At 50.0% G+C, this 13,354-nt stretch overlaps 1 protein-coding gene across 1 annotated transcript in view; it reads left to right on the top strand.

Annotated features, from left to right (window-relative positions):
• Nucleotides 1-13,354, top strand: part of LOC144155235 (uncharacterized) — a 301,417-nt gene that overhangs the window by 23,415 nt on the left and 264,648 nt on the right. The gene's annotated exons all lie outside the window — the stretch shown is intronic.

Raw genomic sequence — 13,354 nt, 5'->3', positions numbered from 1 at the left:
CGAAGGCAGCGGGCACTAGCGCAGCGAGAGCAAGGTGAGGATCCGCTTCGTCAACGGCCTCGTTTTGTTGCTCCAGGGGATATCCGAATGTCGGACGTCGGAGTCTCTGTTCTCTTAGCTACTCCCCACGTCGGTACCGAAAACTCATCCGTCGTCAGGCTACGCTACACCTATAGGCATGCAATATTTACATCAACGACGTGGGTACCAGCGAGAGAAAACTACTACAGCTATCGTGGCGATTGACGTCCTTCTTCTGGACCTGGCACCACCGAAGCTCGATCTTTGAGCCTCGCTCAAACTTGTCCTGGACAAACACATCGAGATTCAGCAGGCCCTGGCACGCAGAATATGGTGAAGCCGACCATCCTTTCCACTGGCGATATGTGTTCCTGCTCATGAAATAGCTTTTTAGGCAAGCAGTGCAACTTCTCGAGCACCAGGTGGGCACCGAGATCGGTCTGTCAGGACCAGATTCGCTGTGCTCCCTAATTGTGGGAACACGCTGCTTTTCTACGACCACACGAGCAATGGACAGAGTGGCGATGCTGCGGACGGGCTCCTGTCGTCTGCCTTTTCAAGCGATGGCCATGTTCTCGGTGCTTTTCGCGAAGCGCCTTCTCTTGGGCAGCGCGTTGCGGAGCGCCTCGATCTGCGCGTGGAGAAAAAGGACTCCCTCGAAGGCCATATCCCTTACCAACAGCTGACATGGTTCCCCTAACCTGTTTGACGACGCCCCTCAAGACCAAGAAACCACCCGCGTGAAGTCACGCCGAACGAATGCGACTGTCCCTGCGCATAATTACAGGACAGGTAAACGTAACCCCGTGCCTGCGAAGCGACACACGGCAGCTGCTGCGGAAGCACCGCCACACCGTCTTCACCGTCACCTTGGAAGAACCAGTGATTGTCTCGGTTGGGAATCTGGATTCGTCGACTCCAGTTTCGACCCTGCTCCGCCAGAAAGCTCCTGCAGACAAGGAGTGCAGCACAATAAACCTGGATGACAGCCAGGCGGTCACAAGATTTCCCTGGGAATGCTTTACGCCGTAGTCATAAAGCTGGATTCACACGACGGAGAAACCCTCTCACGGAGGCGGACGGATATGTGACGTCAACAGCACGTGACCGGATTATCCGGCCTGGCGACGCATCCACACGTGCGGAGCTACCGGGAGTGACTAGCAGACGACAGCGCCGAGGAACAGGTTCCATTCCCCGCAGAGGGCCACCGCCGTCGAGCGAAAACATGCGGAGGCATTTTCTTTCGCGGAGCCACCGCGGGCTCTCCCCACCGAGGGGCGGAGCCTAAAACCGGTCACGTGAGCGGGTCCCGCGGGCCAAAAAGAGAGGGTCTCTCCGTCGTGTGAATCCCGCTTAATTACCGATCGAAGTGTGCAGCGCCAAGCACGTGCTCGCCACGCAGTGGCACATTGCGCTGCCGAAGCTGAATAATACTCATTCGACCCTGGCGGCTACCTTGTGACAAAGACCACAAATCGGGCGATCGTGTTGCGCGAGGAACTCCATAACAACCGAGGACAGTGACGTCGGGTGTGGGTTATCGCTCCGGGCACCGCCTGCGCACAGTGAGCGCGACAGCTGTCAGCCCATGTCTGCGCTGCCTGTCTCCTTGCGGTGTCATACCGAGTACCCGGCGCTGCCGCTCAATAGCTGTCGCAAAAAAAAAAAAAAATGCCCGAATCTACCGGTGACAAGACACAAGGCCCGTGCAAGTCGAAGAAGGAGTCTAGCGATGAGCCATCCTTCGGAATGTCTCCGAGCTCTTTCGAAGTGAATGGCCCTTGACCCGTCCTGCGTGTAGTCGATAAAGGGGTGGAAGTTGTACATCGGCCACGTGAACACCTCTTCGCGGCCCGATTATTGAGCGACTTGCTCCGACTGTGTACCATTAAGTTAATGAATGTCAGTAACGACAACCATAGTAGGAGCTTTGTAGTGCCATCTTCGGCTCCTCATATCCTACGGGCTACATTCACCCAGCCACTTTTCTTAGCCTTCTTGGCGGGTGTGGAGTAGGTTTTAAACGGAGAAGAAGATGTGCGAAGGCAGGGGGTGCTACTACGATCAGTGGAAGATGAGAATCAGCTTTGCTTACAACTTCGTTCCGTTGTTCCATTGGTGACCTGAAGGTCAAACTTCGGGGCCTCTGATTTCCACCACACCCATTTCGGCGATGAAGGGCTTTGTTTTCGGTGAGATGAAAGCCTGCGTGGGTGGAGCCTTTGATACAACGCTACGCTTTCGGAATCATTCCACCCAGCCGACGCCATGACGATTTCGGTATGAAGATGAAAATATCAATACTGCTGAAAGCGCTAAAGAGCAACTCCTTCGTGGAAATCGGCGTGAAGGGCCCACGGCCGCTTTTATAAAACGGCCATCGCTTTTTATGGCGCGTTCTGCGGCTGTAAAGAAATCGCGATTCCACAATTTATACTAAGAAGCGGTTTTCTGAAAAAGAATATTTCGCCGCCGCTTGTTTGTTTGGAACTTTCACCAGGGTGTTTCTTTTGGGCGCCCATATGCGCCTCCTCGCTGTGGCACATTTGAGCCAGCTTTTTTTGGTGAGTTCGCCTGCTTGTTGCAATATGACGAGATTCTTTCTTGATACTAGCGCGTCCTATGGCATTTTGTACAAAGGCTATTTGAAGGGCTTTGTAAAAAGGCGTATTTCGTAATATTGTTTTTTTTTTTTTTTGCTGAACACTGGTTTTTTATGCATTGAAATCTTGGTAGGAGAAAATATTTATGCCGTGGGAAATAGACATCGCGAGACTCATAAATTGCCCTGTCTGGGTCTTTGTGTAAGGATGCGATTTGATTGATTGTATGGTTTAACGCGCCGACGCAACGCAGGTGATGAGGCGCGCCGTAGTGGATTAATTTTGACCACCTGGGGATCTTTAACGTGAGGCGAAATCTCGCACACACGGGCGTTTTTGCTTTTCGCCTCCATCAAAAAAGTTGCCGCCATAGCCGGGAATCGAACCCGCGTCCTCGTGCTCAGCAGCACAAAGCCACTGAGCCACCGCGGCGGGTGTGTAAGGGTGAGAAGAGAAATGGCTAAGGGAACAGGGACTGGTGAAACAGCCTGCTGATACAAGCCGTACTTCGTACAAATAGGTCGCCAAGGACCCCTAAGCACATTCTTATATGAGAGCGCTAAAACGTGAAACATACTGAAATTGGAACTATGAAGACTGATTGCACCGACTGAATAGCGCCGTTCCTATCATACGACGCGTTTCTTTACCTCAGGCTCAAACTTCGCGTCTTAGGGCAACTTCTGGCCCCGTGGTGAATTTGCCGCGAGGCAACACTCAACCACATGCATAGCGCCATGTTTTTATCTCGAAAAACAAACTGCGCGCAAATTAACGGGGACAGGAACACATGAAGACGGCACAAGCGCACAAGAACACATGAAGACGGCACAAGGCTCTGCGCTTGTGCCATCTTCATGTGTTCTGTCCCCGTTAATTTGCGCGCAGTTTGTTTTTCGAGATGCATCATTACCAACTCGCCCAACTCTCAAGCCATGTTTTTATACTTCTGGTTAAATTTATCTGCGCGGGCCTTTTCTTTGTGCTTTATTTGCACCCTGTCGTTCATATTTATGTACCCCAATGCCATGCTCTGTATGCGCGGCATAGGCGTGCAGTAGTGGTTAAATCACTTCACTGTGCGGTTCCTTTCCCCCCCATTGGTAATGAAGAATAGTGGCACGGAGCGCTGGCAGCTCGGACCCAGAGGTCCAGATTGTGCGTCCATAGGTTCAATTAGGCTATGTTGCCCGTGTGTACGAGATTTCGGCGCACGATAAAGATCCCCAGGTGGTCAAAATTAATCCGGAGCCTTCCACTACGCGCGCCTCATCGCCTGCGTTGCGTCGGCGCGTTAAACCCCACAATCAATCAATCAATCAATCAATTAGGCTATGTTCAGACTACCGACGCAATAGGCATATCGCGATCTATGGACGTAAAGAAATGGCGTGTCACGCAGCTCGGTTGGCTGAGACGTGAAATTAAGTCATTCTTTAAAGTTGTTACGACAGTTGCGGCAACAGTCTGAACCCGGCCTTACCCTCCCTGCCACGTTTTTTTTTTTTTTTTTTAAAGCCAAGCTTTCTATGGCCAGGTGAAAGGAAAATCCGGCGGACCCGTGCAGGCAGAAAACTCCTCCGGCGCCACCCCATGCGCATGCGCGAAGAAACCCAGGCTGGAGGGGAGTTAGAAGAAAGGGAAGCGAGAATGGCTGGGCTTATAGATAAAGTAGCTACACTTTCGCATCTACCTACACTGGTAAGTGGGATCGGCGCGTCATGGGAGGTAACGAAACACACGTTACAAAACGCACGTTACAGCTTCGATGGTTAACCATCTGTACGGAGTGCATGGGCGCATTCTTTTCGTTAGATGGCGTAATTTCTTTGCTCTTTTGTGGACGCCTTTTGCGGACGCTAGCTAAATGCGCGCTTTTGCCAACTTCCGCATTGAAAGGAAATGAATTGGTTCCCGAAAAAAGAAATGCGAGGAAACTTAAGCCTTCAGTATGGTATAGTGAAGGCGAAAGCTTAAGTGTCCCCCTGCTGAGCGGTAGGCCGGTATTCTTCTTCACCCGCCGCGGTGGCTCAGTGGCTAAGGCGTTGTGCTGCTGAGCACGAGGTCGCGGGTTCGATTCCCGGCCGCGGCGGCCGCTTTTCTGATGGAGGCGAAAAGCAAAGACGCCCGTGTGTACGAGATTTCGGCGCACGCTAAAGATCCCCAGGTGGTCAAAATTAATCCGGAGCCCTCCACTACGGCGCGCCTCATCGCCTGAGTTGCGTCGGCGCGTTAAACCCTACAATCAATCGGTATTCTTTTTCCATATTTCCCGGACGCGATTGGACATATCATTGGGCACTCCTTTGACATCCTAACCTGCGAGTAAATTCCTCACACGACCTCCTCCCCACCCCTTTACCCACCCAAATTAGCCGTCTGGGACACTCTCCTGCATTTGATATTCCAACCCCCTATTTTCCCCTGCCATTTCCTACCCATACCCGCCCTAAACTTAGCATTTTGCTACCTATAGGGGGTATATGATGCATCAGCAAAAGACTCCCGGGCTTTCGATGGGTGGAATAAACGTTATAAAAACACCGAGATTTAGAGGAATCAATTCCATGTAAAGACATGGCTACCGCACGTGAATAGCAACCCATAAGTTACCCCCACCTCCTCCCGTACGAGGGGTAGTTTTTCGTATTTTCTAAATATCTGAAATTTCTGCCAGTCAAGCAAAGCGACGTAAGGGGTGAATGCTCGCACAAAGCCTTATGATTTCAAAGGCCTCATTAGGCAGACCCTTACGATATTTATTTTGCAGCAGTTTGCTATTCAGAATTATGATGATGATTGTCTAATGCTATTGGCGCAAGGCCTGCCCTTCAGAATAACAAAGATCATATATACGTATACACTCCGGATTCCTGAAGAAATCAGAGAAGGGGGCCGTGATGTAGACCTTGTGTCCACGTGGCAAAAACTGGCGGATGGCCGAGGCGAGGGCCGCAAAAGGCGAGGCCCTCGCACGAGTCGTAGTATTCGCTGGGCAGGGCAGCTCAGCCCGCTAAACAGCCTGCTCAGCCTGCTTCCAAACGAAGAAAGAGTTCATGCGACGATTTTTAGCACACTAAGTTGCCGCATCTACGAACGATCTAAATGTATACCGACACGTGGTTTAGGAGGTAAATGTATACTATTGTACTCCTTCTTCATCATCGATGCGTGTATTGTCTTATCTCTTCGCATTTTTCAAGTAATTGTTTTGACACAATGGAAGCCCGGTTTCACGCACCCACTGCGTGTCCAGAAATCTTATTAGAGCATTTCGGTCGACCAACCGGTCTGTGAAGGAATCCAATGGCTTTTTGACAGAACGCCGTCGGTCGCACTAAGAAAACTTTCGTTTTACTTACTGTGGGGCTGGTGAATCGGTCGTGTACGCTGCAAAAGCAGCGGTATCTGATATCTCCTCCAGCCAATCCCAACAAATGCGCCACCATCAAAACTAGGGTTGCACTGCAGCGGCAGGCGTGTTTCCCCGTTCCATGTAACAACAATGTGTGCGGCATTACCACTGATTCGTCCATTGCACTTCTGTTGGCGAACTTGTAGGAAATACCATGTCTATGCAAAAGACATTGTAGATATAATTGAGTCTCGTGTCAGATATCTCCAGCGGAATCTGGCGATACGGTTTCTAACTTCTTGAGTGGCTGCAACGTAACCAAGATTTTTTGCCATCTGGACGATTTATTTATTGTTTTACGATTGATCACTAATGACAGCTTCGCTTCTGCTGCGGGGGACGTTTTAGGGTCCTCAGGCCTTAGGAGTCACTGTTGTTTCCGTACCTCCAGGATATGACAATACGCATAACGTCCCCAGTCCTGAAAGTACTCTTTTGTGATGATGGTCGGTTGATTACAAGGAAAGGACTCTTGCTGTTTAGGTCAGCGCAATCAAACTTTCTAGAGCGAGGGATTTCGTCGAAGAGTGCTACTCATGGCCTTCTACGAGGTCATGGTGTCGCCAGTGAATTAAATAAGAGCAGCCAGCACAACATTGCGTAACAACAATCCTGGATGAAGGAAGCCAATTTATTGACGAACGACCTAAAGCTCTGGCGGCCTAAAGCTCTGACAGATGGCCAGAGCAACACGTTAGAGACAAGAAGGGTGCGGGATTGATTGATTGATTGATTGATTGATTGATTGATTGATTGATTGATTGATTGATTGATTGATTGATTGATTGATTGATTGATTGATTGTGGTGTTTGACGCGCCGACGCTACACAGGCGATGAGGCGCGCCGTATTACAGGGCTCCGGATTAATTTTGACCACCTGGGTATCTTTAACGGGCACCGAAATCTCGAGCACACGGGCGTTTTCGCTTTTCGCCTCCATCAGAAAAGCGGCCACCGCGGCCGGGAATCGGACCCGCGTGCGCGTCCTGGCGCGGAATTCGCTAGCCGCTGATCACGTCAAGGAGGCTGGGGTGGCCCCGCATTTTAACCATCTGAAGGAAGTCACCGAGTCTCATAGACTTATGAGTAACGTGCTTTTTTTTATCCCCTTACAACTTGCCAAACCCGTCCTCCTCCATCAGAGGCAGAAAACAGAACCTTCGCGTGCACCACATACAACCTCACCAGGTTTGCCACATGCAGTTCACGTAAAAGTTGCACTTGGCGTCTAGGAACATCTACATTCAATTCTTGTAGAGGATGAATGAACCAAGATATGTTTTTTTTTTTCGAGTGGTTTCGTATACGAGAGGCAAAAAGAAGTGTTACCGAATACATTTCAAAGTGCCAGTTACAGGACTTACTCATCTCGTATTATAATCAAAAGGGAAGAGAGACTCATTAAAAGTGTCTAGCTGGCAATTTAAAAAAAAAAAGCGCTATAGGGGTTTCACAGCGCATGTCTCAACGCTACCGTGCTGGTAGGGAACAACTCAGGGTGAACTACAGCAAGTAACCAATGTCCTCACTGAAATTTTTCCAGTCAAAGATGCAAATTAAGGCAAATTTCTGTATGCCTGAAAATTGCGCTCCCGGCATAATGACGTAAGTGGGGTTACATAAGAATTCATAAAGCGAGGAAGAAATGTTTTCGCTGTGTTCCACCGATGTGTTCGAAGTTAGCCACGTATACGAATAAACAACAAGCTAACTTGTCCTCTGCAACCCGACAGTGGCTGGTGAACGCGCTAGTCACCATTATCGTTATATTAGAGCTACATATCGTACAAAGGCGTTTTTATCGCGTTATCGATCTTCACGGTGTCCCGCTTTTAGGTGGACCAGGAGGTCTTCGGTCTGCGATTTTTTTTCGGGCTGGTCGATATCGGCCGTTTCAGCCATGATGAGTTCGTAAACATCCATTTCCATCGTTAACGATAGTGCACTCCCTGCCGGCGGCTAAGTGTAGTTGAAAGACAAAAGAGCGAGTCAAACGGAGCCTGAGAACCTCCAGCCATTTCAGGGTAACTGTCTTTTCATTTCGACACCTCAAACATCGTCTCAACAGTATTGTTTGCTCCCTAATGCCGTGTACATAGTGCAGTCTTGCGCCCTTGTCCGTGTTCCTTTTACAATTTTACGGTCGTAAAATTATAGTCGCAATGATATTCATGGCCGATGGAAATTCTATCTGTGCGAGCCGTTTAAGCGGCGCTCCAGCGCAATGTAAGTTTAGTTACCTTTGGGCTAAGCAAAACTTCTGTGGTTCTTTATCGCGGGGAACCTGACTCCCTCTAGTTTTCGCTCAATTATCGTTACAAACTATAGTGCCACTGGTGGCACGGTTCATACAACGTAAACACGGCTGAGCGCACAGGTAGCCTTAAGCAGGTTTAAGGTGAAGCATAAGTACATAAACAAAAACTCCAGTCTGCTTTTAGTTAAACTTTCACCTCGGATTGGTTTTACGAAAATAAGAGCCTCGTTCAAAAACGGTGTTGGAGAAAGACGAGACAAAACCAAAACAAAAACAAAAATAATGGGACTCTGCCACGCGCTGTCGCGAGCGGCGCCAAACACAAGAAAAACAAAACAATGAAAAGAGAAGCTGCATGGGATAAAAAACGGCGTGAAAGAGTTGCGCGGTAAAAACCAGGACAAAAAAATCGCGCCAATCCACCCCGTGAATGTGGTTGGAAAGCAAAGCTGTAAACGGCACCCATAACGATTACCCATGCGACGTCACTTAAAATCACTCACATCGCTCTACAAATAGTAAAACCAGAGAGAAGGAAAATGCACTTAACCACACCATTAATTACTTCAAAGAGATATTCTTGGTAAGGTTAAATCAATGCATGATGCATGAACGTGTTTGGTTGAGTTGTATTGGTGTAGCAAAAGAGTGGAAACTTTTTTTATGAAATTAAAGCTCCAACCTGGTGTTAGACGATCTGACTTCTCCGTCTCTGCGCCGCGGGCGGAGGCGACGAGATTTGCGGCAGAGAAGGAGGAGGAAGAAATACTTCTGTTCAGATTTCTGAACGGCCCAGAGTGCAGCCCTGGGGAGTGATTCCTTCTTCTGTGGGGCCCATATGCAGTCCGCGCGGCCTGTGTTCTGTCCACCCGCTGAAGCTGGGTAGGTAGAGAGGGCCTGGACAGCAGCATCTCCCATTGCTCTTGTTGGGTAGTTGACGGAAAGAGAGGAGGGTGCTCATGGCTAAAGTCGCACACCACGATTACGGGGCGGAGTGTTCCTACTTCTGAGCAAAATTTACATTCAGCGTCGTAGCGATTCGGGTACATTAAGGGAAGACGTGTAGGCTGGGGGAAGAAGCCCGGATTGTATGAGCCGTAGGGTAGTTTGTTGTTCTCTGGAAAGGTCAGGGTAAGGCGAAGGCACGGTCTGTCTCAGAAGGCGATAATGCTAAGTTATCACCCTGAACGTGACAAGCGGGTGACTGTCCTCGTGCAGCTCCATAGCACCGGAGGTAAAAGCGCAGGCTTGTTGAGTGGGCGTATTTGTTGCCCTCCGTTGAAGCGTGAGGGGGGGGGGGGGGGGGGGGTCCAGATGAGCTGAATGGAACCGTTTGGGGAGTGGTTTTTTAGCACGCGCAGTGCAGGTCAGGACACCCAGCCCGACTGGTAATTCCAGCAGGCTTGCTGGAAATCGGTGACTACACTCCGAACCCCTGGTTGAGTGAGAGCCAGGGTGATGGCTGCCTCTTCTGCTGCCGTCATTTCTCGGGTCCTAAGCGAGGTACACGCAAGGAGGTTGGTTCTGGAGGTAGCCACGATGATGGCGTATTGCTGCCCTCGATGTTTGGAGGCGTCTGTGTAGATAACTGCATAATCCCCACCGAGGGTGGTGTTTAGCGTTTGAGCCCGTGCTTTTCGGTGACCCTCGTCATGTGAGGGGTTCATATTTCGAAGCAAAGGGAGCATCTTTAGTTTTAGTCGCCAAGAGTCTGGGTGTACGTCAAGCGGAGTGACATTCTGGGCTGCCCAGCCATTCTGGTGAAGCATGCGGTTACCTACCGCAGTTCTGAGTCGGACCTTCTGGTTAGAAAGATGGCCTTCTATCAGCTCTTCCACCGTGTTGTGGAGCCCCGTGCTAAGCAGCCTCTCTGTGGACGCACTCATTAGAAGACCAATGGCCTGCTCGACCGCCTTTCTAATCACTATATAAAGCATCTCTATGTCTTCCTTGTTGAGAAGACGACAGGGGGTTCACGTAAGTGACTTTCGAGAGGACAATAGCTTCAATTAATCGAAAGGTACCGGATTTCTTTAGGCCTCGCTTCTTGGTGGCAACTCGCCTGATCATGTGTATGATTTGATTAATGCTGTTTTTGAGGCGCTGCAAGGAGACGTCACACTTGGTGTTAGCCTCGAGATGTAGGCCCAGGATCTTGATGCTGGGGCTTGGAGTGATGGCCTGGCCATCAAGGAGTATTTGAATGTGTTCCTTGATGTGTCGTTAGGCGTGAGGGGGAACGACAAGGAGCTGTGAGTTTTCACGTGAACACTGGAGGCTACAGGCTTTAGCACATTAGCGTACTAGAAGTGAGATGCCATGCATTGGTATTAGCTTCCTTTAATTTTTGTAACTCTTAGCTCATGAGCAAGGTGCGCACAGGGCCGCTAGACGGGCGTGAGTGGTCGCGTGACGCTTTCACGTGGCATTCAGCGAAAACGCAGGGGGTAAACCCGTAGATGTGCTTGGTGAGTACACCACCTGTCTTCCCCGTCTTCGCGTGGGCTGGTAGCTAAATCGGTAAGACAACGGGCTCTCTCTTTGTTAGTCTATTAGTTCCAGGTTCGATTCCCGGCGGTGCCAGTAAATTCTTTTATTTGTTCGCTGGAGTTTTCTGGTGACACCAACGGTCGCGGAAGAACCCTTGGGGGGTAGAGGTAAAAAGCTTTGCTTTAAAAAAAAAAAGATAAGAAACGATTCTTCCTCGCGCTCTCGCAAACGGTTTTAAATGCAGCAAAAACAAAATATGAAGTAACTCGGTTCGACCCGCACCAACTCTGTTGGGTTGGGTTAAACAGCACAGATCGAGTGAGCTGCGCCCAGTCGCCTGAAAGGAAAGCGCAATGAAGACGATTCAACGAGGAATGCTGCTCTCCAATGACAATTCCCCAACAGGAAGTTTCGGCCCAAATTTTCACCCTTAAATATGTTGCGGCAATTCACCCGGGGTGCAATAGATTTTTGACCCTACACTCATGCTGATGCGTTGCTTACTCACGACGGGGCTAACGCGAGTAGAATGTGGCTCTATATTCCGTGTAAGTACCATCAACTACGGTTGAACTTATTGTTCATGAGCGGACTGTGCTGCCCACACAGTATGAAGGTTTAGATTTGACATGCGACTTTTTGTGTCCTTTGGGCCCAAACTTGCTATTGCGGAATTGTGATATAGCGTGGAGCGTTCGCTGTGAAATCACCTTCGTCGAGCTTCCCTTTTAGGCGATCAGGCGGAGTTCACCAGATCTTTGCTGATTAAACCAGCCGAACACCGTTGTTGGCCGCTGCCGCTTGCGACAGCGTCAAGAAGAATATTTTCTTTCCACCATTTGTTCTGCTGTGCCTTTATCTCGCCTTTCTTTCACGACATCTTTATCCCGGAAAGCACATGTTTTAATGTTTCGTTGTTATTGAATTTGGCGCCGCTCGCGCCAATGCAAGGCTGAGTTTTTTTTTTTTTTTTTGCTTTCGTTCTGGTCTTGCCTTTCTTCGACGCCGTTTTCAAACCGGCTTTTCTATGTTTATAAAACCGATCTGACATGAAGTTTTAATTAAAACTACGGTGCAATTTTTGTTGATGTAGTAGTGTTTCGCCTTAAATCTGCCAGAGGCTATCTGCGCGCTAAGCAGTGTTGGCATGTATGAACCGTGCCACCAGTGGTAGTAGTTTGCAAAAGTCTAGCCTATATAAATGTCGTCTTCTGGCTGACTTTTATGGAAGGCGTATAGGTGGCGCTAATGTTTTTTTTGGAGCAAGAAAAACTGTGTCGGACGAACAGCGTGGACCAAAACTTGGTCCAAACCCCACGAAAAACTTGTTGTTAGCTAAGCGGCCTGCCTTCATCTCTTTCAGCTGGAGGCGCAGTTATTGTGGCTCGTAGTTACTAACTTCGAGAACGAGCTTCTCCTGCTTTCAGAATATGAAGCTGGCGTCGTTACGCCATGCTTTGGCGTCATGTGCCGATAAAGAGTGAATGTAGGAGGTCTATGCAGGAGTGTTATTTGAGTTGTAGTAGTTGTTGTTGTTGATAAGCTTTATTAAAACAAATAAAACCTCCAAAGTCCGGGGTTCCTGCCAGTTCGCCGAATATTTTTTGTTTTTGAACCAGCCTACGTCGGGTGTTTCGTTATGAACCAGCTACGGCCCTGGAACGACGCTAAAAAAGCGCTCGAGGCCGTCGGGGTGCTCTGATTTCTTGCGTCGTTATTTAAGACGTGCCGCCACCCCAGTAGGTCACCGGGTCTTAACGGCGGCCCCATCGGGAGCTAAGCTCGCCTGCGTCGTAGCGCGTAAGCGCCGTATGCTCCAAGGTTATGGCCTGGGCCTCAGCAGCTTAGCGGACCCCTGCAGGCAAAGCGGAGCTTATGTTGTGAAAGCCTCCAATTTAAAAATATGATTGGCGAGCGGCTACCGCGAATTAATATGTCGTGGTGCCACTGGCGGGAGAGGCGGTCTCTCCGTCTATTCGAGGCCGAGTCTACGATCTGGGCTAATCAGTTATTAACGGGGACACCGAGGCCGGTCTGTTTACACTTTCGCGTGCGTCCCTCGGAATGCGCGGGGAGTCACCTAATACTCCTCGAAGAGAAATCTCTTAAAGTAAAAATACCTACTAACGGCTGGCAGTGGGGGCTTCCTATTTCAGGAAGCGGTCCTAATGTTCTGAGCCTTTTTTTTGCGCGATTCGTCAAAGCAGCCTGCTAAAAGTAGACCCGTCTAGCTGGGCCGTGTCAAAAACGTTTTGAAATGGCCCGTACCTACCGGGCTTCTTTTTTCTCTTGCTTTCCCTCGCCGGGGCTCACCTTTGACTCGGGGCGCGCCCGTCTTACCTCCGGCAGCGCGACTATTTCGGGCCATTCCAGCAGCGCGAAGTCGGCTCCCGCGGGCGGGCGGCGACTTCGCGTGCAGCCGGCCTTCAGGTCGCGCGCACGGGGGCCTCCCCGAGCATGTCGGATACCTTGTCAGCGAGCGTCGCGCCGATGCGCCCGTCTATCCATGTGTCGGTCGTCGTCGGCGTCGAAGGGCGCGCTCGATACAGCGACGCTGTTGATC

This window comes from Haemaphysalis longicornis, unplaced genomic scaffold, assembly GCF_048455015.1.
Source record: "Haemaphysalis longicornis isolate Haplotype H1 unplaced genomic scaffold, Haemaphysalis longicornis Haplotype H1 scaffold_1, whole genome shotgun sequence".
NCBI classification, from domain to species: domain Eukaryota; kingdom Metazoa; phylum Arthropoda; class Arachnida; order Ixodida; family Ixodidae; genus Haemaphysalis; species Haemaphysalis longicornis.
This window is presented reverse-complemented; position numbering and strand designations above follow the sequence as displayed.